Consider the following 21,880-nt stretch of genomic DNA (forward strand, 5'->3'; position numbering starts at 1 on the left):
TTCATCTCTTCATTCACTTATTCATCAAATAGTTATTGAGATTCTATAAGGCATGGGGGGAAGAGGGGGAGTAAACAGAATACGACATTTCCTGCCTCCAATGCTTACTGTGTAGTAGGGTCTTTAGATTTACATGAATAGAGCAGCTAGTGGTGCAGTGGATAGAGAATCGGCCCTGGAATCAGGAGGACTTGAGCTCAAATCCTGCCTCAGACACTTTACACTAGCTGTGTGCCTGAGCAAGTCACTTAACCCCGATTGCCTCCCCCCCAAAAAAACAACAACAACAACAACGAAAGATGTACGTGGATAATAGAATAAGACATAAATGTGGAAGTATGAGCAGAAGAATATTTACAAAGTACAACGAGAGCTAGAAGAAGTTGCTTTCGTTTGTGGGGAGGTAGTATTTGAGCTTGTAAGTTCTGTAGTTACAGAGGGGGTCTACTGCATGTAAACTGAAGAAGATGAACATTTGGTTGTCTAGCCTGGCATTTGCCCAGTACAACATTTGTGCATTATCACTAGTCTTCCTATGGGTTATTTACATGTTAAAACATCCCTTTCCATCCCCCTCTCCTAATCCTCCCATTTTGACAATTCTTCTCAAATTAGATGTCTTTGGTTTTCCCTCTCTTTCTCTCACATTGAACTTATATTCATAATTAGTGACCAGTAAAGAGCCATTACAGATTTTAGGGTTCTTTTGCAAATGGCCATTAAGAGGCCTAGATACCATGTTGTATAATTTGCAATAATAACCCAACAAATTAAACAAGGGTTTAAAATAGCATGAGAACAGATGTTTCCCCAAAGCCCTCTTGCAACAACCTTGGTCCTCTGTGTGAAAATTGTAAAACTGCCAGAAATTTTTTTTTAAAAAAATCTATATAAATAGCTTTTGAATTAATTCAATTGCCCCTGCCCCCTCTCCTTTTTCATTGTCTTGTACAAGAAGTCCCAAAAGAGCCCCAGGGAGTGCTTTCTCCTTGTGCCCAGATTAGGGGGTTGGATTTTTGCTTCTCTCTTTCTTTGGGACATCTTTGAAGAACTTTTCATTGCTTTGGAATTGGAGGACAGCATTTATTAAATTATTACATTTTATTATTTATTATTCATGCAAAAACATGAATAATCACCCTTTCAAAAGCCATTCTGAAGTTTTTTATATCAGTAGCTATTCCTCTCATCTTCTCCCTCTTCCCTTAATTTGTGACTATTTGTCCAATTTGTAAGTGGTTTTTTTCCTTCTATTTATACTGGGCAAAGAACAGGTTTTCAGTGAGAGGGAAAATGGAATAGTGGAAAAGTGGAAAGAGCCCCAGGTTTAGAGTCAGGGGACTGACTTGTCACTTACTACCCCTATAAGACAGGATAAAGTGCTGGGCCTGAAGTCAGGGAGACCTAAGTTCAGATCTGGCCTCAAACACTTATTAGCAGCGTTACCCTGGGCAAGTCACTTTTAACCCTGTTTGCCTCAATTTCCTCATCTGTAAAATGATCTGCAGAAGGAAATGGCAAACCATTCCAGTATCTTTGCCAAGAAACCCAAATGGGTAATTAAGTCTGACATGACTTAACAATTTGGATAAGCACTCTCTGGTCTCATCTATAAAATGAGGAGACTGGACCAAATGAGGTCTGTTCCAGTCTTTTCTTTCTATATATTTTTAATTTTAAAAAATGAAAATGTCATTTCCTATTGGAAAGAAAATATTAGCTTTAATTCAGTATCTTGCTCTCATAGTTAATATTGGCTTAGAGCAGTGGTTTTCCAAAGTTTGGGGATCTGGGGGTTTTGTTTTCATTTTTTTGTTTTGGGCTCAGGGCATAGTATATTTCCTTGCCCTGAGGAGTGCAGAACTGAAGAGGGGGCAGAGCTTGGGTGCCGGCCTGAAATTTTTAGGAAAAGTATTTGGATTGGGGAGGGGGGAACACCCTTTGAGAACCACTGGTTCCGGCTAAGTTTGAACTTTCAGAGATAACTACCAGGTCTCCAAAGTAAGTACAAATAACTCAGATAGAATTTGATTAATGATAGCTAAGGGCATGGAGGGGCGGGATAACATTTGAATGAAGTCATCCTGAGGATGGTGGAAATCGGGCAAATCCTGGTCTCTTCCAAGCTAGGTTTCTAGTGGTCCTAGAGGCAGCTGAGGAGGAAGTAGTAAGTGTCGTCTTGAGCCCAAAGGGCATCCTCTCTTTCCCTACTTAGGCTAAAGGGAATTTACTCTCTGGGCTCCAAACTGTATGTAGCTAAGGAATCTCAGGAAGGAATAGACACACACACACACACACACACACACACACACACATACACACACACACACGTATTGAAAGTGCACAGTGTGGTAAGGACGGACATCCTGGAATCATTCAACAAATACTTTTTAAGCACATGCTATTTACGAGGCTTGGGATGATGACAAAGACAAACATAAAACAGCTCTTGTCTTCAAGGACCTTACATTCTATCAATGCTTTCCTATGCTTCTAATAATTTTTCTAACTGGGATACAGAAAGTTCTAATAGTTAGAATGTACTATTAGAATGCAGTCTCTTTGTTAATAGAGTCATTATTACATGTGCAAATATAGATTTACAGAATTTGGGGAATTGGATTTTTGACATGGGTCTTAACTAGAAGTACAGCTCTAGTCAGATATGATCAAAAGATTCATTCTTTGCACCATGATTTATTCAACAAAATATGTGTTTATGACTTATCATGTGCCTAGAATGTATATTATATATGCTAAAAAATATAGATAGATAGATAGATAGATAGATAGATAGATAGAGGTATATTATGCATTAGGCCTTAAGGAGTATTCTACATAGAATATGATCAAGAAGGGTTTGGACAAGATTGATAGGGTTAGCAAAGGTGGCCTTTCTTTTGGCTTTGAAGATAATTTCCCTGTACTCAAAATATTTATATGGAGCTATGGCTTCATTGATTTCCATAGCTCCCTCTAACAATACATAGTTGATAACCCATCTAATGTGACTCTTTCCCATGTCTTCCCATAATTTCATTATGGAGATCCACCCAAAATGCCAGAGGCCTTCCTTTCTTTCTCCTGACATCCTGAAGGTACCAATGGAGCCCTCTGACTGTCTACCTGTCATTCACCCTTGACACGTGACCCTGACACACCTTCTTTTCCTGTTACACATTTCCTTGGTGACATCTTGTTTACTCTTGTTCTTTGAAAAGTTGTACATGACTTGTTTTCTCCCAGACATTTCCACCTGGGTGCCCCATAGAAATTTCAAACTCATCTTGTCCAAAACTGAAATTATCTTTTCCCCTTAAGCCCACACCTCTTCCTAAATTCCCTTTTTCTGTTAAGGGCACCAACATTCTTCTAGGCACTAAGTCGCTGTTAACTCTTCTCTCTCTCACCCCCACATCCAATCAGTTGGTCAAGCCTTATTGATTTTACCTCCACAACATCTCTCATTTCCACCCCCTTCTTCCATCTTGTCTCTCTTCACTCACAGGGTCACCACCCTAATCTGGCCTTCCTTGTCTTTTGTCTGTATTCCCTCAGCTTCCAACCTCTTCCCTCTCCCAACCAGCCTCCGCATAGTTACCAAATGGATTTTTTCCTGCTCTAGAAGCTTCAGCAGCTTATGTTTCACACTTAAGGCCCCTCATGCTCTGGCTCCATCCTTCCTTTCTGTACTTATCTCATATTACTCTTCCTCACATATTCCAAACTTCAACCAAAGTGTTCTACTTGCTCTTCTCTGTACAAGACAATCCTCCACCTACCTCACTTTGTACAATACTTACTTATTCACATATATGTTGGAACCCCCCAGTAGAATGTAAGTTTCTTGAGGGCAGTAGAGATATATTATATTTTTTTTGTCTTTGTAATCTCAGGACCTAGGGAGATGTACTGCACATCTAAGATGCTTAACAAATCCTTATTGAATGAATGATGGCACATTTGGGACTTTGATGATCTCTCCTTGATGGGGTGTGACCCATTGACACCACATTGAGGTTGGTTGAGTCATGGCATTTGGGATAATTGATTGAATCAAGGCTGGTGTATATCTGAGCTACACCCTTGGACTTGACCTTTGTAGGGGAGTAGAAACAGATGTGGAAAGGAGACAAAGACAAGAACTCATCCCCTCCTCACTCCCTACTCCCACCTCCACACCCAGGACTTAATTCCTCATTCTGTACATAGCCCCTCTCTTATCTGTATCACTCAACCTTGCTCTCTGATTTATAAGCTTTACTAATGATTTTAAAATAATACTTTATGTCTAGAAATTATATGCACATTTACCTTTTCAGAAAACTTTTTTTCATGAAGCAAAGGTATACCTTTACATTCCTTTGGACTGGGAGTCATATGTTTCAGGGCAGTATGGCCAACTACAAAATTCATAGCTTTGCTTGGATTTGTGCAGCCTTAGAAGACCTTCTCATAATTGACCATATTTTGGGTCATATCGTTTCCTCTGGCATAGCAACTAATAACTGTACTGCCCATCAGACTGGCCAGATCATTGATTCAATTTAGTCATTAAAACAACAGAAGAGATCCAAGTGACCAATTGAAAGCAGATTTATAACCATGTGAAACTTTTTTGGGAGAAAATTTCCCACCCCTTTAAAAAAATCTTTAAAAAAAACAGACAGAAAGGGCTTTTTAAGGAATCCAGATGGAGTTAAAATAACCGCTGACATTTATATAGTGCTTGGAGATTTTAATTGCCTCTCCAACATGGTTTTGTTTAATGCTCAGACCAACCTTTTTAGGTGGGTTCTACAGGTACTATTATCCACATTTTACAGATGAGGATACTGGCTGACTTTCCTATGTTCCCATAGAAAGTCAGGTTCAGAGGTGAGAATTCAGACCCAGGTTTCTTGAGATTTCTGGTCCAGTATTCTTTCCACTACATGACCCTGCCTTGGATAAAGCAAAGGTACTAGTTCTGGAGTTTGGGCATTGGTAGTGCCTTCTCATAAAGCTCAAGTTAGGAAGAACCAAAGAATTCAATTTCATTTTTCCTGAATTCATTTCAGGTCAATTTGCATTGACCTTTCCTACAATTTATTAAGTTCCTACAATGTACTCATTGCCGATCAGTCAGTCAATAAACATTATTTTAAGCACCTAAGATGTGCCAGGCAAGCCCTGTGGGATACTCTAAGAAAGAGCAGAAGACATTGTCCTTATCTTTGAGGGGTCTAGGATCTTCCTAGAGATGAAAAGACTGAAACACACATATGAAAAGATAACAGTAAACAGTGACTCTCCCATGAATGGCAAGACCAGAGTTTCCAGTTTCTTGGCTCTCATCTAGTCATGTAGGTGACCACAGCAGGACTGAGGGACTGAGTCTTTAAATCACTCCTACATGCAGTGGTCACAAAATGTTTGGCAATAATTCTCAAGGTCTCACAGTTCCTCACTGATAGAGCTATCTCAAAGTACAATAGGCCGCCCCAGGAAGTAGAAGGGTATCTCCCCTTACTGGTGATCTTCAAGTAAAGACTAGATGACCACTAGAGTGCTGGTTCTGGAGTCAGAAAGACCTGAATTCAAATCCAACCTCAAACATTTACCAGCTGTGTGACCCTGGGCAAGTCACTTAGCCTTCTTTTTTTTTGCCTCAATTTCCCCAGCTGTAAAATAGAGATAATACTAGCACCTATCTCCTAGGGTTGTTATGAGAATCAAATAAGATAATATTTATAAAGTATGCCCTGCACACAATAGACACTACATAAATAACTATTATTATTGGTATTATTACTATTATAATTGTCATTCTCTCTTATAGAGAAGCTTCTTTCTAAGAGATATTGATTGGATGGTCTGTGAGGTCCCTTTCTACTCTGAAATGTTCAGGTTCTATGGCTTTAAGTCTTAGAATGACCTTTGACCCTGAACAAAAACACTGAACATACAGTTAATTCTTGATGGTTCACAGTAAATTTTTAATCTCTGGATGATTTCCCCAGCCATGTAGCATGATTATGGCCTGCATTCCCCATCATCAATTGACATGTTAAGAAAATACAAACTAATTTGTTAGTTAAATATAGTTATAAATGTAAATATGTTGCACACCACCCCCTCACTCTAAATGATAGAATGGAATTGAAGAAACATTGCCATACAAATCCTGAGAATTGTTCGTTCAACTCAGCAACAGATATTTACCATGGTCAAAGTGCCATACCTGAATTAATTTCACACTTGGTTGAAGGAGGCCAGGGAAAGCAATACTGGGTTTAGAAGTTAGAAGATTTGGGATTAAATTCTGGTTTTGCTGCTTTGTAGATATGGCAAAGTAAACCTTTTGGGAACTTTAGTTTCCTCATTTTTAAAATGAGAAGATAGGACTACGTGGCCCATAAGGCACCTTCTGGCATTCATTCTGTTATCCTATGACTGGGTCATCATTAAGGTCCCTTCCCCATGATAAGTCTTATTTTTCACCATCTTATATCATTGCATAATGATTTCATGTGTATGAGTCTTGGGTAACCCCATAAGATCTGACGTTCCTAAGAATGGGACCTTCCATTTCTTTTGTTTTTATTTTTTTATTCTTAGGCAATTGGGGTTAAGTGACTTGCCCAGAGTCACACAGCTAGTAAGCGTCAAGTGTCTGGTCTGAGGCCGGATTTGAACTCAGGTCCGCCTGACTTCAGGGCTGGTGCTCTGTCCACTGTGCCACCTAGCTGCCCTCTTCCATTTCTTTTGTATCCCACCTGATACTTACCCTAGTACTGATGCTTAGTAGGCACTCAGTAAACATTTGCTAAGTTGACCTGATTCTAAACACAAGTGTGGAATTTTCTTTTTAAAACAATTCCTTTGAAATAACTGTGTTTCTACCACTCTCCTTGCTGACGAATATGAAAGAAACTTGATTGAATGTTTTCCTTTTATTTGAAATGCTCTTATGGCAGTGGGAACCACAATGGTTTAAAATCCATGCCAGAACCTTGAGTTTTCTAAAGCAGGTAAAATGGGATATGAAAGGGAAAAATGTTAATTATAGGCTTTAACCTTCTACCTTGCATCTTTCGTTGTTCTGGTCAGAAGAACAGGTTTTTACAGCTTGAGGGCTCGAACCGCATATTACTGTTTTGCTTTGGGACCTTCCTGTAGCAAATGTAACCAGTTCTGTTGAATGCTATTGTCTTAGAAAAATTCCCAATTTTCTGCAATCAATTATATCATCCTTGGTAGATATGGGAAAGGATAAAAGGGAAAATCTTTTTTTTTTTACTTTCACATTTAACCACTTGCTAAATGGTAATGAAGCTATTGATCTTTTATTTTATTTTAACAATGGTACAATAAATATGAAATGATAAACTCATTCAGCAGTCCTATACGTCCTCAAATTGTTTTCATTATAGTATTGAACAGTTAAGCGGCCCCAGTCCTGTGATTAACATACATTGCATAAGACAGCCATTGTATGTGGCTTAAACAGCACCCAATCAAAATAGAAGATGAAGATAATGATTTATGTACACAAGGGAAACAATTTGAGGGACCAGTTTTCATATGGCCTTATGAAATACACGCCTACTCTTTCTCTGTAGGAATTAGTCTATTGATGTGGGAGTCTAATAAGAAAGAATAACTGTAGTGAGTTTGTACCCTCTTCTCCCATGGGCAGCCTGCCACCCCACTCCTACTGTTGCACCTGTTCATCTGCTGGCGTAAGGGAAGGGCACCGGCAGTGCTATTGATAAATAATAACCACAGCAGCTCCCATTGATACTGTACTTTACAATTTGCAGGGTGGTTCTTCATAACAAACTATGTAGGGCAAATGGTATCCCCATTTTGCAGATGAGGAGACTGAGGCTCAGAAAAGTTAGATGATAAAACACAGCCACACATCTTAAAGTGGCAGAATTAGAACTTGGGACTTTTGATTTCAACTCCAGCATTCTTTCCTGGTGAATTAGTAAGGAGTTAGGATGTTTTGGAATGAAAGGAAGAGAAATAAGGAAATGACAGTTACTTGAATCTATGTGATTTTCATTCATCTACTCAAAAAGAATTATAGTAAACACTAAGGGCAATTTAAAAAAAAAAGGATTGTAAGCTATGGTCTCTTGCCCTCCAAGAGATTATACTCAAGTATGAGTAATGAGTAGAGATGGTGAGTTAGCGTTTTGGGAAAAACTATTGAGCTTGGAGTTAGGAGATTTAGTTTTAAATTCTTGTTCTACTCCTTATTACTAGTGGGACCACAGGCAAAACCTGCAATTACTTTTGGCCTCAGTTTCTTCAGATGTTGTAATAATGATGGTGATAATATTAATAGATAATATTTATATGACAATCTAAGGTTTATAGTGTTGTACTTGTTATATCATTTTATCCTTGAAGCAACCCTACGAGGTAGTAGCTATTATTATCTTCACTTTACTCATGAAAAAAACTGAGGCTAAGTGACTTGCCTAGGGTCACACAGTTATAAGTGTCTGAGGCAGGATTTGAACTCCAGTCTTCTTGGACTCCTACTCTAACATTCTTGTCCATCTAGCTGCCTCCCATTTGGAAAATGATGGAGGTGGAATGAATTATCTCTAAAGTCCCTTTCAATTCAAAATCAAATAATCTTGTGAAGAAGTAGAACTAAACAGTAAGATGTCAAATAACATTGAAGATGGGCCTACTGCTAATTAGAAGCAAACCAGCCCAGATATTCTTAAACAGCAGCAAATATTGTTTGTGTACGGCATAGCGACATGTTTTAGACTGACATTTGTGGTGCCCTGTTGGCATTGCTATCACTATTATGTTCCTGTTGATGAGTCATTTCAGTTGTGTCCCACTCTTCATGACCGCATTTGGGGTTTTCTTGGCAGAGGTACTGAAATGGTTTGCCATTTCCTTTTCCAGTTCATTTTACAGATGAGGAAACTGAGGTAAACAGAGTTAAGTGACTTGCTCAGGGTCACAGAATTAGTAAATGTCTGAGGCCAGATTTGAACTCATGAAGATGAGTCTTCCTGACTTCAGGCACAGCACATTATCCACTGTGCCATTTAGCTCCCTCACTACTGTTGTGTCCTGCTGCATAATAGGCACTTTTATGCACTTATTAGACATTGATAAAATGTCAGCCCTTAACCACTTTTATATGTTTAAACTTTTTGAAATTTAAGTGAACCTTCCATAACATAAACACGAGAATATTACACACACACACACACACACACACACACACACACAGAGCCCAAATGGAGAAGGAAAAGACCAGTGTGGGCTGGAGTAATTGATGGAGGCCTCAAGAAGGTGACTGGACTTTGAAAGCTAAGTATGAGACCATTAGGCAGAAAGAAAGGGAAAAGTAGTGCAGAAAAGCCATATGAGCAAAGTCAGGATAGATATTTCAAATGACAGTGAAGGGTCTAGCCTGGCTGCCAGGGGAGACTTTGTTTTAGGAAGTAGTTCAAAAGAAGCCTTAAGGAAGTGGAGCCAAGATGGCGGAGGACAGGCAGGGACTCACCTGAGGTCTCCCAAATTTCCCTCCAAATAACTTTGAAAAGATGCTTTAAGAGGTAGGTTGAGTCCAGATTATTATCCAGACTAGGAGTCAAGCACCTTGGTAACTGATCAGTCCCACCCATTGGCTGGGTGCCGATCTATCAGAAATCCTGTAGAAGAGATTTTGGAAGTGGATGGTATGCAAGCCAAGCCTGATTTGGGTTAACCTAGTGCCTCAGGTTCAAGATTGCAACAAAAAGAGATCCTTGAAGGTGATCTTACAGTTAACAAAAGGAAATTTAAGAGCTTGGAAATCTCATTCATCAAGGATACAGCATAGAGTTGCTAAAGCTTCACCATAGTGCTGTCCTGGTCAGATGTGTTTGAAACCTGATGGGGAAGCGCTTGACTCTTCCTCTGCTCGATTTTTTTACGTAGCCTACATCTATCTATGTTTGGAAGCTTAGTCATCTGGATCGATTGGTCTGGAGAATGGTTTCTGTACTGTTTAAGGAAATTAGCTTGAGGGCTAGAGCCTTGGGAAATGCTAGGCCAGCTGATGTGGCTGGACATTAGGAAATCTGAGTGTTTCTATCACAGGTAGGATGTTGGACTGAGTGTTGATTGTATAATGAAATGAGGGAACTCTTAAGGTTCTTTATGGTTCGGAAGCTATTATGATTCCCTTGTCCTATTTTGTGCTGCTACTTTGGTAGAATGCAATGTGATTTCTTCCATGAAGAAAGTGACGTTACTGTCCTCTGCTTGAATTAGATTATGCCTTTAGTTCTGTCCATTTTCACAGAACCTATCACTTAGAAGCACTGATTCTTAAACTAGAGTCTGTGAATTGGTTTTTTAAAATATTTTGATAGCTGTATTTCAATATAAATGGTTTCCTATGTGTGTATGTATTCTATATTTTATTACATGCATTTAAAAACTTTATTCTGAAGGGTCCAAGGTTTCACCAGGCTACCAAGGGGGTCTATGTGACACATAAAAAAAAAGGTTAAGGACTTCTTATTTAAGTCAAGAAGCATTTATTAAGCCCCTACCATGTGTCAGGCCCTATGCTGAGTGCTGGGGATACAAAGAAAGGTAAAAGATGGTCCCTGATCTCAAGGAACTCAAAGTCTAATGGGGGAGATAACATGCAGACAACTATGTATTAGAAATGATCAATAGTGGGAAGGGAAGACAGTAAACATTAAAGAGGATACAGAAAGGTTTCTTCTTGCAGAAAGTGGGATTTTTAGCTCTGTACCTGGGATTCCAGTAACCTAGATATGACTGTAGCTTTGATCATCAACATATCTCTGTGCTCAGTTATGCATGTGTACACACACACACACACACACACACACATCCTTTCTCTTAATCTCTGTCCTCTGAGATAGTATTCATTCCAATCTGAGTTTTTAAAGCATGTTCTTCTTACATGTGATTTCACCATTTTTTTTCCAAGTGGCTTATGCTTTCTGCTTGTAAGGCAGCTTTCTACAGAAAGCAAAGTTATGTAAGACATCGTCAAAAAGCTGCTGATCTTCTCTTCGTATTGTTTTCTCTTACTCCTCTTGTGACGCTGTACTGTGGTTGTAGGAGACTGGGCATCATACTCCATGAGAGGAAGCTGGGAGAGAGCTATATTGGGGATGCCAGTTTTGTGTGGGTGAAAGTTCAAACAAAATCCCATAAGGCGTAATGCCATCAAACTAGCCCTGGATGGAAATAAGAATGGAAGAAAGAGAACAAAGGAGAAGGGAAGAATCCTTAACTGCCTGTGCGACCTTGCATCTTGTTGCTTCCTTGTGCCTCACTATCTTCATCTGAAAAATGGTGGGGTTGGCCCATTTGGCCTCTGACGCCCCTTCTAGTGCCAAATCTATGATCCTGTGCTTTCTGAGGCATAATAATAATAATAATAATGATAATAATAGCTTCTATATATACATATATATAGTATATATATTCTATGTATGTATACATACATGTACTATATAGTATACATATATACCATGTGTATATATGTATATACACCCATACATATATAAGCTTTTATCTATAATAGTTTATGCATATCCTTAAGGTTTGCAACATACTTTGCCTAACTATCACATTTGAGTCTATTTTTATCCTCGCTTTTACGGATGAGGAAACTGAGGCTCTGTGAGGTTCAGGCTTATCATCTTGGTCTTTAAAAAAACAATAGCAAAATTCTAGCAGCCTTGTGTTTCCACAGTTTTTGCAAAAAGAACAGCACCCCACCCCCATGCAAAAGATCAAGAAAACTTTTTGAGTCTCCTTTAAAGTGCCATCCTCACCTTGGAGAATTCTAACATGCCTTTAACTCAAGAGAAGGGGCATTACTTTAAGTTGTAAACAGGCTGTTGTAGCCTTTATACTATCAGTCAAAGGAAAAAGCAACAGAACAAGTTCCAGTTTGGAGAGCAAAGCAGACTTCAGTCTAAGCATTTTGAGAGTCTCACTTTTCTTGGGAAATTATTCTCTTTACTTGGGAAGACTATATTGTGAATCTGACCCTTTTTGTGATGTGATTTCCCATATGTTTCTATTCTGAGCTAAAAAACGTAGTCCTAAAACTTTGAGAGGTTTTTTAAAAGTATAACTTTTTTCTTGAAAATTGACATTTTTAAAAAATTCTAGAAAGATAATTATATTTGATTCTCATTTTATCTGAAAATATTACCTTAAAATTTGTCTGAGGTATATACTCTTAAACAAGACAGGAAGCTAAAAAAAAGTAGTTGTCTTCACTGTGACTACTTTTTCACCCACAAGACCAATGGAAAGTGGGTTATATTTGGAGTCTCAGTACCTGGGTCCCAATTCTTCCCACTTACTATTAGCCATGTGGCTTTGAGTAAGTCACTTGACTTCCATAGGCCTTCTTTTCTTTATCTCTAAAAGTTTTGGACCTGATGCTGTCTCAGATCTCTCTCTGCTCTAAATCTCTGATCCTCTATGTAACTGCTGATTTGAAACCATTGGTTGCAGATTTTTGAGCTCTCATAATCTCTCCTTTCGATATGGTATGTCAGAGGACAGGGACAACTTTCTCTGATTCTCAAACTCCAAGTAGAATTGTGACACAGTAGAATTTGAAGTAAGAGGACTTAGCTTGAATCTCAGCTCTACCATTTACTATCTATATAACTTTGGACCTCAGTTTCCTCATCTGTAAAATGAAGAGGGTTGGACTGGATAAACTTCAATTATATGTTTCTATGAAATAATTCACTTGCTTTAGAACCAACTGGTTCCCTCTTCCCTTTGTCCTCCTCCACCTTCTCTCCTCCTTCTCCTTCTCTTTTTCCTCCTCCTCCCCTCCTCCTCCTCTCCCTTCCCCTACCTCTTCCCTTTCTCTCTCTCTACGTGCTTTTCTCTTCTCTTCTGTCCCATATTCCCTCTTTCTCCATCTTCTCTCTCCTTCTCTTGTGTATTCCCTCTCTTTCTTCCCTAGTTTTTTTTAACCTCCTTTCTCTCTCTTTCTTTCCTTTTGTCACTTAGCCCTCATCTCCTTGACTCTCTCTCTTAACTTTCAATAATATGGAACAGAACAATATTTCTGCTTCTTATTGAATAGGGTTTGTATTTTCTTTTCTCAATTTTAAAAGCAGGCTAATGAAATATTTTCTATTTCACTTTTAAACAAACCAAATTAAATTTCTGGTTCCCTGTGTGTGGTTAAGTTTATTTGTTTTTTTGGGAGGGATAGGGTTGGGTAGACAATGACCCTTGCCAATAGGTTTGGGATGCAGTTAGTTCATGGTGTCTTCTAAAAGTATAGTAGTCAGTGGCCCCTGCCATTGGGTTTAGGATGAAGTTAGATCATGGCAACCTCTAAGAGTATATTTTTATAGGTTGTTGAAATATAAGGTACAGTTACTGTCCATAAAAAAGCATCCCAAACAGTACTTTGCACATATAGTGGTAGATCCCTGATCTCCAGGAGCTTATAATGGAATTAACGTTCCTCTTAAAGTACACATATTTATGTATTTATATGTAGACATTCTGTGAGTGTGAATATATGTACATGAGTTTTACACTATTCCGTCCAAACGAAACACCATCCACTGTCAAGAAATTCTTACTTGTTTCACCGCTTCCTTCACATCATTAATGTCAACACATATAGGCATTGACTGGTCCTCATCTTCTGGCTGACAATCATAGACTCAGCTATACTCAGACTGTATCTCCCATGAAGAAATCTATACAAAGCTTATGTTTGAAACTTAATATGCTTTGTCTTATACATCTTTGCATCTCTTAAAGTGCTCTGCACATAGTAGGTACCCAAGAAGAATCTATTGAATGAATGGAACACATTGATTGGTTTTTCCTCATTTAGGTTAAATTTTCTCACTTAGGCTAAATTCCTCAGGTTTTACTTCCAGTATTCAAAAACGATTTCTCTACATTGTTTAATCCTATTGAAGTATCAAATTTGTCTTCCTCGGCTTTAATTGAGGAAGCAACTTTCATGGTCTCTGGGTAACCAGGTTAATGAAATGTAATTAGGATTGTTGTTTCACATTAAAATTTAGATAGTTAGAATATGGAGTCTTGGCTAACTAATCTTATTGTTGAAATTACTTGGGAGTTTGCCCCTAGTGTTTATATAGGTGTAAGTTAAAGATGTTTTTTCTTTTACAGTTGGCTAATTCTTTGGTTGATTCTTTACTGTTATGCAAATATTTTAAATCTATTTTATTATGTTTTCCTGGAAATTAAATGTGAAGTAAGTTAAAACACTAAATTATATGGTGATGCTTATATAAAGTTATAGTAATATCTTTTGCTCCTAGAGAACAAATCACCAAGGACAGAATAAAGAAGAATGATCCCGAGTTATACCAAAAGAGTTAAATGTCATAAGTAATAAAATGTTAGGTTGGACTCCATAATTAATAAAGTTAAAAGAGATGAACAGTTTGCCTATGAAGAGACTGACAATAGATCACCACATAGGAAAATGAACAGTCTCGCTAGCAACTAAAGAAATTCAAATCAAACAACTTTAGGTTAACATATAGCTGTTAAACTATTAAAATTCCTGATGGAATCCCTTGTTGGTGAGGATACAGAACAGATTTCTTTGATCGTTGCTATTGACATTGTCTTTATGGTTAGAGTCTGTGTAGCCTTTTACAACTGTAAAATGATTCATATCCATTAACCTGATAGCTCCATTTTGGGAAGCTCTCTCCCTCCCTTTGGCCTCTCCCCCACCTACTAAGAAGCCAAGCAATATGATATCAATTATACATATGAAATCATGCAAAACATATTTCCATATTAGCCACGTTGCCAACAAAAATCAGGAAAAACAAATTGAGAAAATTATGCTTTAGTTTGTATTCAGAGTTCATCAGTTCTCACTCTAGAGGTAGAGATCATTTTTCATCATGGGTCTTTTGGAATTTTCTTGGACCATTGTGTTGATCAGATTAGCTAAGTCTTTCACAGTTGATCATCATTAAAATATTACTGGTACTGTGTACAATGATCTCATAATTCTGTTGACTTCACTTTGCATCAGTTCATATAGATCTTTCCAGGTTTTTCTGAAACCATCAAGCTCATCGTTTTTCATAATATGATAGTATTCCGTCACAATCATATACCACAACCTTTTTATCCATTCCCTGATTGATGGGCATCCCCTCAATTTCTAATTCTTTATCACCACAAAAAGCTGCTGTAAATATTTTTGTAGCTATAGGTCCTTTTCCTTTTTTTTTTTTTATCTCTTTGGCATACAGACCTAGTAGTGGTATCAAAGGGTATGCTCAGTATTATAGCCCTTTGGACATGGTTCCAAATTGATCTCCAGAATGGTTGGACCAGTTCACTACTCTACCAACAGTACATTAGTGTTGCCATTTTCCCACATCTCCTCCAGTATTTGTCATTTTCCTTTTCTTTCATATTAGCTAGTCTAGATAGGTGTGAGATGATACCTCAGAGTTGTTTTAATTTACATTTCTCTGACTTCAAATGATTTAGACCATTTTTTCATATGACTATAGATAGTTTTGATTTCTTCCTCTGAAAACTTCCCATTTATAGCCTTTGACCATTTATCAATTGGAGAATTACTCTTATTTTTACAAATTTGACTCAATTCCCTATTTCAATATATTTGAGAAATGAGGCTAAAGTCATTGAAATGTTATATGTTATTTTATACGTATTTACATATATATTTTAATAAGATTCCCAAGAGAATTTGGAGTGATGTGAATAGAGTTTAACATAAAATAAATTCTTATAATCATAACAAAAATAGATTTAGAATAAAGAAGTCAACTACCTATTTGGGTAAGTAGAATCCAAGCTGACAAAAGCTAGAAGGAGAAGGTTGGACAATTGGTCTACACCTGCTTTCCTTAATTCCTCACTTGCAGCCCAAAATCTGGATTTGGTCCTCAGAATTCAACTAAAACCTTCTTTCTGAAAGTCATCAGTGACCTCCTCCTTGCCAAATACAATGACCTTTTCTCCATTCCCTTTCTTCTTGCCCTTCTTTCCAGCATTTGACAATCCTGACCATCATTCTTTTCTTCAGTCTCTGCTCCCCTGGTTTTCAGGTGCCAGCACTAGACATTTTTAAAAAATTCTTCCCTCTTTTTCTGACATCTTTTCTTCCTCTGAACTTCTTTCTGTGTCCCTGTCAATGTATATCAAGATATAAATAATCCTCAGCTTTTGCTGCCCCAATGAGCTGATTCATTTATAAGCTCTAATACTTTCATGTTAATGACCCTCAAATCTTTATCTTTGATCTTGGTTTGGAAATCAGCTGGTCAGTCTACCAACAAGCATTTATGAAGGCCTACTATATGCTGAGCACTTTGTTAGGTACTGGAGATATAAACAGTCCCTGCTATCAAGAATTTGGGATGACCGCATATACATATATAGATGCATACACAATAGATACAAACCAATTTGGGGGAAGGGGGGTAGCAGCTGGGGAAAAGTGCCTAGTCCCAACTTCTTCTTTTACAAATGAGGAAACTGAGGCCCAAGATGGCTAAATATCTTGTGCAGGATCACACAGGCAATTAGCAATAAGAACCTGGACTAGAACCAGGTCTCTTGCTTCTCAATCCACCCTCTTTCCACTCCATCATACTGCCCCTCTTCCATCCCATGTCTAGTCTTATAGCTTCAGCTGCCTAATGGACACTTCTACATCTATCACCTCAAGTTCAACTTGTACAAAATTGAACACATCATCTCTCTGTCAAACTGGCTTCCCTCTCTGACTTCTCTTTTTCCATAAATAACACCACCATTCTCCCAGTCAGCCAGGCTCAGAAAATCTCAGAGTCATCTTTGAAACTTCCCCCATATCTCAGTCACCAAGTGCCATCAGTCCTTTCTTAAAATCTCTCTTGAATCCACTCCTTTCTTTTCTAGCTTCACTGGTGCTGCTCTAGCCTAGGCCTCTGTTGCCTCATGTTTGTATGCTTGTCTTCCTGTAATCATCTATCCTTGAGTTTCTCCCCACCACCACCACCACACACACACACATCTACTCTATCCTACACACCACCACCAGACTGATTTTCCTAAAACACTAATTTCATCATGCTTCTTTGCTCAAGAAGCTGGTGGCTCCCTGTTATTACCTGTAGAACAAAGGACATGCCCTTCAGAGCAGCACTAAAGGCTTTCTGCAATCTGATTCCATCCAACCTTCCTTTCCTTCCTCATTGTCAACCTGTTGTTCCAGTAAGATCTCTCCTCATTGTCCTAGAATCCATCTTGCTCATTCTGCAACTGACGTTTTGCAAACGTTCTTCCCTATGTCCACCTATTCAAAGTCTGCTCCTTCTTCTAGGACTGTCTTGGGTCCAAACTCTTTCCCAAAGCCTTCTTGACCACTCTATCTTACAAATAATATATCTTTACCTCATCACAATTACCTGCAATTATTATCGTGCTGCTTAATCAACTGTGTGTGTGTGTGTGTATATGTGTGTGTGTATACATAAACATGTATGTGCATATACATATTGTACATGCATATATACATGTGCATGTGTGTATATATAAATGAGTCTGTACATACACGTTTGTATATGTACATGTATACACACACATATATACATTTATGTATATACATACATGTAGGGGGATTGAGAGAGAGAGAGAGTTAGAGTCCTCACCTTGGAGATTCAGTTGCAGATGATATTGTACTGATCTCAGAACCTTGATGTTACTGTTGTTTAGTTGTGTCTGACTCTTCATGACCCCATTTGGGGCTTTCTAGATACTGGAGGGATTTGCCATTTCCTTCTCCAGCTCATTTTACGGATGAGGAAACTGAGACAAACAGGGTGAAGTGACTTGCCCAGGGTCACACAGTAAGTGTCTGAGGCTAGATTTGAACTCATGAAGTTGAGTCTTCCTGACTCCAGGCCAAGCATTCTATCCATTGCATCACCACCTCGCCACCTCCTCATTTAATTTTTTCCATTTAAGAATTGATACTTGAAGAGTTGGCTGGCTAGCCAGAATCACAATCATTTCATGTTGGAGCTGGGACTAGAGCCCTGTGTCTCCTCCAGTTCATTACTCCATGCTACTTTTGCCTCAGTCAGTATTGAATACATGAACAACTTTAGTTTCTTGCCAGCCCTGACAATCCAATATCCTTTGTCCTCTGTATCTCACTACTCTAGAAGAGGGAGGGAGTAGGAATACTTGAATTTTTGTTTTGTTTTGATTTTGGTGAGGCAGTTGGGGTTAACTGACTTGCCTAGAGTCACACGGCTAGCGAGTGTTATGTGTCTGAGGTTGGATTTGAACTCAGGTCCTCCTGACTCCAGGTGCTCTATCCACTGCATCACCTAGCTGCCCCAGGAATACTTGAATTTTAAAGACGGAGATTTAGTTGGCTGTTTTCCTAAATTTCAGTTCTCGGATGTTACTTTCCCATTTCTGTGCTATAAGGAATTCAGATGTCCCATTAGTAAACCATGTGTGCTACAAGGATGAGTCGCATTCATGTGGACTCATGGTACGAGTGCACACTGCCATCCCCTAGGGTCATGGGATCATAGATTTAGAACTAGAAGAGATCTCTGATACAACTGGGTCCAACCCTCTCACTTGACACACAAGGTACAGATGAGATCTATAAGTGACTCTTCCAAGGTCATGTAGGTAACAGAGTCAAGGCTTGAACCCAGGTTTTCTGATACTTAAGTAAGCTGCCTCCTTGTAGACTAACAACTTTGGAAACAAGAAAAAACACCTCTAAAACCACCAAGAAGTTAAAGGCAGTCCATGAAGGACCGCCAACTTTAAAACTCTAAACTCAATTCTAAAAATAAATGCTTTGTTGTAATTAAAGCAGGGATGCTCTTATTATTAATAACAGTACTCAACACCAACACAGCTTTTCATCTTCAAAGCTCCAAATATCCATAGTCTATGCCATACCCCGAAGGGTACTAGGTAATAACTACATGAGGAAAACTTGAAAAGTTCACTGGGCCTGTGTAGTCCTTTTCCAGATTGGGACTGGCTTGAACTCTAACGTGAAGGAATGTTTCAACCGTGAGGTCTTCTGCTTCCATAGGATACACTGGGGCAGTCTAGCACGAAGGGAAGCATGAAACTATAGGTATTGGCATCAGAGAGAAGAAAGCTCAGAGTTTCTTTTGGTAGCCAGAATGTTCAAAATGTTCTTTGCCTAGCTGCTGGGACTGCTAGGTTGAAGCTGATATGATTCCTGGCACTGGCATTATTTTGTCTTCCCGGAGAGGAAACCTCATAAGATTCTGAGCGGGTAGGTCCCAAGTCTGTCCTCGACTCACTTAGGAAAAGTGACTCTCCCCATGCTTCTTTTGCTGTTGTTGTTTATCTACTGAAAGTAGAATGGGTCTTCACTGCCTTCCCAGACTCTTTGTAGTTATACCCTCAGATACTAAGCGACAACGAAGCCACTTATATCCAGTGACAAAGTCCCAAAGATGTTATTGCATTTCTCAAGTAACCTTTATTTGGAGGTAATGAATGTTTCCTAGAGCTGAGAGTAGACAGGGAGAAAGAGATGGAGTCCAAAGACCTGGGTTCAGATCCTGGTTTTTCCACTTACTACCTACTTAAGGCAGGTGGCAATGTCTCTGGGCTTCAGGTCCCTCAAAAGTAGAATGAGGTTGGAATCATTGGACTAGATGGTCCGTAAGGTCCATCGTTGTTGTTGTTGTTATTTCGGTCACGTTCAACTCTTTGTGACCCCATTTGGGGCTTTCTTGGCAAAAATACTGGAGTGGTTTGCCATTTCCTTCTCTGGCTCATTTTACAGGTGAGGAAACTGAGGCAAACAGGGTTAAATGACTTGCCCCACATCATACAGGTAGTGAGTATCTGAGGTCAGATTTGAATTCAGGAAGATGGGCCTTCCTGACTTCAACACTCTGTGCTTTATGGTACTACCCCACTGCCCAGAAGGTCCCTTCAAACTCTAGATCTATCACCCTATGACAATAAATCTATAGGCAACTCTGTGAAGCAGATGTCATTATTAGCTTCATGTAAACTGGAGAAGTGGCTAGAACAGAGAACTAACCTTAGAGGCAGAAAGCTCTGGATTCAAGTCTCTCCTCTGGCACATAAAGGCTAGAACAAGTCATTTAACCCCTCATTTCCCCACTCTTCTCCCCACTAGACAACTCTCTGAGACTGTTAGATGCTGAACAGGGAAAAGGGGTTTCCTCACCAGGAATTCCCTAAACCAATGAAATCACAGATTGAATTTTAAAAAGTGAATAATAAATGAATGCTAAAAATTATCTTTATGTAACTGGAAAAAACTACTATTTAAAAAACAACAAAAAAAATTTAAGTGAATAATACCTCACTGGAGAGAAGAAGGTGGGACCTATCACAAAATCATTGAAAAGTTTGAAAGCCAGTGGGGAAAACCAGGAGGTGCCTAAAGTAGGAATTATTTTAGTGGGCTACCCTGGCCCTCCATCATGTTCATTATTCTCATGGACTCAAAACCATATGGGTAAAGTTGTATTTTCAGAGGGAGGATGTCTATGTTCTCCTCCAAAGACTTTGTTTGTGGTCATATATTAAAATCAAGTTTGTTTGTTTGTCTTTTCTTTTTTCAGATCTGAAGGGGGCAAAGTTGAAAGCACATTTATATACAACCAGAAGACAGTTTTCTAGTTTGATTCAACTTTAAGGTAGGTGAAAATTAATTCGGATATTGAGTCCATATTTAAATGCGGCTCCTTAAAGAACAAGCTATTTCTTCTCAGTGCACCATAGAATTACTTAGAAAACTTTATTTTGACTATCATAGTAGTTTCCATGATATCATTTTACCACCCCATTAAAAGAGTGAAGAATAGCACATTTTTCCTAAGACAAAACAAAGATAAGAGAGACCTAGGGATGGTGAAATACATAAATGCTTAGAAACAAATCTCTAGTAAGTTTTCTAAATTACTCCTGTTTTTCTGTGGCTAGTCATATGTTAAATCAAGTTTCTAAGCCTCTCGTAAGAAGGCAGTGTGGTATAATGGATAGAGACCTGACTCTGACACAGGTCATGTGACCATGGACAAGTCATTGAACCTGTCAGTGACCTTGTAAGTGACCATGTAAGACTCTTAATAGATGAGTTGTCAGTCCACATCTGTGAAGGTTTCCACACTGTGAGGTTCCTACCTCAGTGAAATCACACATTCAGACCAAAAAACCCCTACAGTTTTATAGTTAAATTGAAGATGCTGAGCTTGATCCTACCCTGTATGCTATAGGACTAAAATCTTTTAAGCATACAGGCATTCTCTCCTTTCCTCTTCATGCTTAGCTCCAAAAAGAATAATTAACTCACCCATTGCCAACAGCCCACTTGTTCGAATAACTGCCCTCCCAGCGTTGGATTTATGACTGGGTGTGGGAGTCAGGCATACAAATGATGAGATTTAAAGGATGCCAGGCAATGTCTCCTGTCTCCAAATTTGGTCTCCAAGTACCTATCACTGTCTGAAATTCTACCATTTGAATTTTTTCCACCTTTTTTGGTCTATAAATGTTTCTTTCTCTGAGTCCTCTAAAAATTTTACTGGGGGAGCTGACTACTTAAACTGCAGTTGGGAGGTATGAGTTGGGAGCAAGTTAAAAGCAAAGGCTAGGAAATGGAACCCAGGATAGACCTGGCAGGACAATAGGGTGAGTGACAATGAGAGGAGAGAAGGATCTAGAAATGGTAGATGGAAACCCTAAGAGGACAAACTTTGCCAGCTTCAGTTTGCTCAGGGTCTAGTACGACAGTGACAGTGCCCTGTGCTCTGCTCTCCTTCTAAAC

General features: G+C 38.8%; 1 protein-coding gene across 6 annotated transcripts in view; it reads left to right on the forward strand.

The window, feature by feature from the left end:
• Positions 1-21,880, forward strand: part of PPARG (peroxisome proliferator activated receptor gamma) — a 177,428-nt gene that overhangs the window by 14,896 nt on the left and 140,652 nt on the right. For all 6 annotated transcript variants that reach the window (XM_078152210.1, XM_020981077.2, XM_020981074.2 and 3 more), the window contains exon 2: positions 20,676-20,750. The gene's annotated coding sequence lies outside the window, so the exon portion shown is untranslated. The remainder of the gene's footprint in view (positions 1-20,675; positions 20,751-21,880) is intronic.

The sequence above is a fragment of the Phascolarctos cinereus genome, unplaced genomic scaffold (assembly GCF_003287225.1).
Source record: "Phascolarctos cinereus isolate Bilbo 61053 unplaced genomic scaffold, phaCin_HiC Scaffold_4;HRSCAF=312, whole genome shotgun sequence".
In the NCBI taxonomy this organism is placed as follows: Eukaryota; Metazoa; Chordata; class Mammalia; order Diprotodontia; family Phascolarctidae; genus Phascolarctos; species Phascolarctos cinereus.